Source organism: Gavialis gangeticus, unplaced genomic scaffold (assembly GCF_001723915.1).
Source record: "Gavialis gangeticus isolate Ggan-Ray unplaced genomic scaffold, GavGan_comp1, whole genome shotgun sequence".
In the NCBI taxonomy this organism is placed as follows: domain Eukaryota; kingdom Metazoa; phylum Chordata; order Crocodylia; family Gavialidae; genus Gavialis; species Gavialis gangeticus.
This window is the reverse complement of record NW_017729007.1, coordinates 4,153,640-4,158,182: the sequence shown is the minus strand read 5'-3', so window position 1 is coordinate 4,158,182 and position 4,543 is coordinate 4,153,640.

The window sequence follows — 4,543 nt, the reverse complement described above, 5'->3', positions numbered from 1 at the left end:
CGTATCTAACTCTTTTTTTTTTTTTTTGTCACTTAAGAAGGACAATTTTAGTGCTACAAATTAAATGTGATTAGAAGAGCAGTTTCAATAAAAAAGTGCCTTTGGATCTTTTAAGAACTAAAACAGGGCCTCAGTTATATATCTTAGCTTACAGGTAATCTACAGCAGCATGCAGTCTCTAATGTCACACTAGTGCTTAAGTTCAGTGCTCAATTAGTAGAAAGAGTGACAGCCTCTGAATCATCACTACTTCTTGCAGTACGTTGGCTTTTTCTGGGAGATATACTAGCGCTCAACACAGCTTTATCTTGCAAGAAGTGAGGTCATTAGCTGCAAACAGATGTTAGCTCTGTGCCACCATAAAAATGTTTATGGCAGCACAAGAGTTGAATGAACAGACATTTTAGCCTTGTGATGCACCAAAAATATTTAATGTGGTGCCAACAAAGGTATTAACAATTTGTGTTGCCTTTTTGCAGTTGATGTCTGTTTATTGTGGTAGCAGTCTGCATTTTCCATCCACCCCATGCAGAAAATCCCCTGGCTTCGGGGGCCCAATCCAATGGGGAAAGGGCCCCAGGTGTCCCACCCTGACTTGAGGCATGTGTCTGCAAGCAGGGAACCTGTCTGCAGATATGCCTTCATGTTGGGGCACAGGGGAATCCCCCAGTAAGGGATTTCCCTCCACCACCTGTCTGCAAAGCACAGCAGTGGACTCCCCTACGGATTCAGCCATCTGCCTTCACTGCTGCCCCCAGGTCATGACACCAGTACTAAAAGTGTGCCAGCTTTAGCATAATTATCATGTTCCCCCCTCTGTGTTTTACTGATGTGCCAAGGGAATCCCCCAGGGGTGCACCTGTAAGCAAAGTTTTCCTGCTTGCAGCTGCATGCCCCAAGTGTGAGTGGAGAACCCAGGGACCCTTTTTGCTCAGTATCAGGCATCACGCCCTGGGAGGAGCAGGAGGGCTGACTATGGAGGGAGCAGCCCCAGTGATGTCTTTTAGACATCTGTGAAGTGGATTAGCTGTGCCATGACATATTGCAATACAGCTGTTCACACTCTAAAAAGGATGTCTGTTTCCAGCCAGATGGGAGTTGGTAGGATTGTCAGTTTAAAAAATTGCTTTAAAATAATTGCTTATGATAGTTAATACAACTATTAAACCAACAGGCTTCCCATTATTTAAAAAAATTGCCTTCAGAACTTTACTCAGAGTTTATGTACCATTTACGTACCTGTTCACAATCATTCAAAGCCCATGACAGGATGTTTCATGGTATGAGACTACACAATAGATACTACTCAGCCCATAAACCAGCAGGCAAGAAATGAAGACCGTCCACTTTCAGTTTACAGTTAGCTTGTTCTAGATGCTGAATAAGCTCACCCCACCTTTCTTCAGGTGGTCTTTGTTAATCAAAAAGATGGTGGTTTGAGTTCAAACAGAGGCACTCTTGGCTTCCCATCCAGTCTAAGATCCGGTTGTTTTTATGACCTGAAGCAGGGCTGTCCAACTGATGGCTCATGATCTGCATGCACCCCATCCAAAGGGGTTAACTTGTGACCCTTCAGGTTCTAGTCCAGGTGCTGCTGCCCTCATCGCTTTCCCAAAGCTGTTTTTGGAGTCTCTGAGCTTCCTCTTCCCTCCACCCAATTCTGCTGCCCAACCCTGGGCACAGGATGAGGTGGCTTATAGGACAGAGGGAACCATGGCAAGGAAAGTGGGGGGACCATGCACAGCATGGTGATGCTGGTACAGTGCAGCAGGAGTTGTCCCCTGTGCCCACATGGAAGGTAGAGAGCCCGTAGCACAGCAGGAGGTCTACACAAGCTTGGTGCAGTGCAGCCTGCATTGCACTTGGCCAGGGGGTGGCGTGTGGCCCCTGGACACTCAGAATTTGGACAGCCCTGTGGCCCTTCTCACCTGCAAGTTGACCTAATGGTCAATGCTTTTTCAGGCTTCCCTGAAATCTCCCTGTTCCATCAGGAAAGATAGGCAAGGATTACTCCTCAACATAAAGCCTTTGACAGGGAAACATTAGTGCCCTTATATAAAGCACTAATGAGACCTTGTATGGAATGCTATAGCAGTTTTGCTCACCTATGTTTCAAAAAGATAGTCAAATCACAACTGCAAAAAAAGGACTCCTAAGATGATTTGGGTGATATTCTACTACAATGGTTCTCAACCTTGTTAGACTCAAGGCAACCCTTGGAAAAATGCCAGCTCTTAGCTTTTGCTCGTTTTTTGCTACAGTAAAATTGAGCAATTCGTCTGTTGCAAAGAACTTGAGAAGACCATAACAGATTCCAGGTTTTTTGACACTATGGATTCCTATTTGAAATCTCTGGATTTATCTTGTGAATCATGTGTAGGTGTTTGCAAACCTAATAGTGCTAATATTGAGCAGAACCCTGCCATCACCCTTAGATCTCAAGGCACCTTGGAATGCACCAGCACCCTGATTGAAAATCACTGGTCTGTTACATGACAGGAAACTAGAATAACATGGCTTGTACCATAAAATGAAGGCTAAGAAGAGATATGATTGCTCTCTCCAAATATAAGAGGGGTGAAAAACCAGAGGGAGAGGAGTACTGTAAGTTAATGGATAATGTTGATGCTAACAACAAATAGGTATAAGATGGCTATGAACAGTTTCAGGCTAGAATTAGAAAAGAGTTGCTAATTATTTATTAGAGCACTGAGGTTCTGGAAGAGCATCTTAGTCAGAGTAATAGAAGGAAAACAGAACTGTTTTTAACATGAAGCTCAATAATTTTAACATGGAGGTCCAGAACTGCTTTTAATATAGAGCTCCAGCCACCTGTGCTGGCCCCAACAGTCTTACTTTGTGTCCTGGTGGTGTGCTGGAGAAGTAAGAGCACAAATTGGGTATTATGGAGGCCTGGCCAGCAGCCAGAGCATTGCTCTGGATGCCCTAGCCTCTCTGGGCACGTCCACACATGCAAGCATATGCACTTGCAGCAGCTCAAATAGAAGCAGTGCAAATCTGAGCCAGGGCTTTTTGCCTCAGTGCACATACTTGGACATGCACTTTATTGTGAAGAAAATTGTGCTACTTGGGGCAAAATAACCCTGCCTGGCTCCTCCCGGATCTGCAGCCAGGGGAAGCTAGAGCCCGGGGCTAGCACCTGTGCTGTCCCCAGCAGTATAAAAAGGCACCCGGGCAAGTAGCTCAGGGCTACTAGCTCTCAGGAACTTCTGAGGCCCAGCCAATTGATACCTGGGGACACTACTCCTTGTGCCAGCTGGACTGCTGAAGCAGCCCTGAGAGTTCCCTGCACCCTCTACCCACTACAGGGGTCTTGCAGTGGGGGCTGCTGACCTGCTGCGCACCTGCCAGAGCCGGATGGGGACTGCACAGCCAATAGAGGCATCTGCCCCTCTGGGCCAGCTGCTGGTGGACTGCGGTTGCAGGGTTAGCCTTTGTGCGGCACTACTGCCATGTGTGCCCCCTGCCCGGCCATCTGGACAGCTATTGCCCAAAAGATGTTCTGGGTGTGGTGGCCTGCTTTGAACTGTCAAAGCCTGTCCTCCTGGCCCCAGCTGGCCAGGAGGTCAGCCACAGCCAGCTGGGTCCAAGGTACCATCTCTGAGCAGGCAGGGTCCTGCCACTGGCCTCCCTAGCAGGAATTCTGGTGTTCCCTATTGGAAAAGTGAAAAATCCCTGATAAAAAAATCCCGAAGTCACTTTGTAAAATACTCCCAAATCCATGTTCCTCCACAAGTAAAACAAAAGACCACTATAAATAGAAAGAGAGAGAGAGACAGCAATCAGTTGGACAATGTGTTATTGTTATATCTACAGTGTTAAAGCAAGTCTCTTATCATAATAATAAAGTGAACTCTAAATACAGGTTTCATGAATTCATGAATATATATTTTGCTGCCCTCTCACAGGGGCAATGGCCCCCATACAGGATTTACGGCCCCCCAACAGGGGGTTTGTCCCCCACGCAAGAGCTACAGCCCCCCAAGAAGGGGTTAAGCCCCCCCAACAGGGGGTTCAGTCCCCCCACAAGGGCTACAGCCCCCCCACAAGGGGCCAAATGGCCCCCCACAGGGGCTACCACCCCCCTGCACAGCCTACATGCCCCACCCCAGCCCCCCAATTGCTGTCTGACCTGGCCCCATCCCCTGCCAGCTGCTGCAGCCCCTCCGATGGCTGCCCCACCCAGCTTCACCCCCCACCCCAACTTGCACCTCCAGGCACCATCACTTAAAAAAAACCCAGAAACCCCCCCCCCAAAAATTGGGAAAAAAAGCCTCTACTTACCTTATAGGCAGGGATAGTGGGGCGACAGGGCAGCAGGGGGGCAGCAGGGCCTGGGCTGGGGTTGCTGGGGCTGTCACCCTGCCCCGCACTGTGCGGGCCGGGCCCCAGTCAGCAGACAGCTGTTCCAACTGCCGGTAAGTGATGGGGGGAGGTTGGTTTTTTTAAACTGTGGGAGGGCAGGGAGCAGTGGGGCTTGGGGGGATGGGGCCAGGCAGGGCAAGGGTCGGGGGGGCTTGAG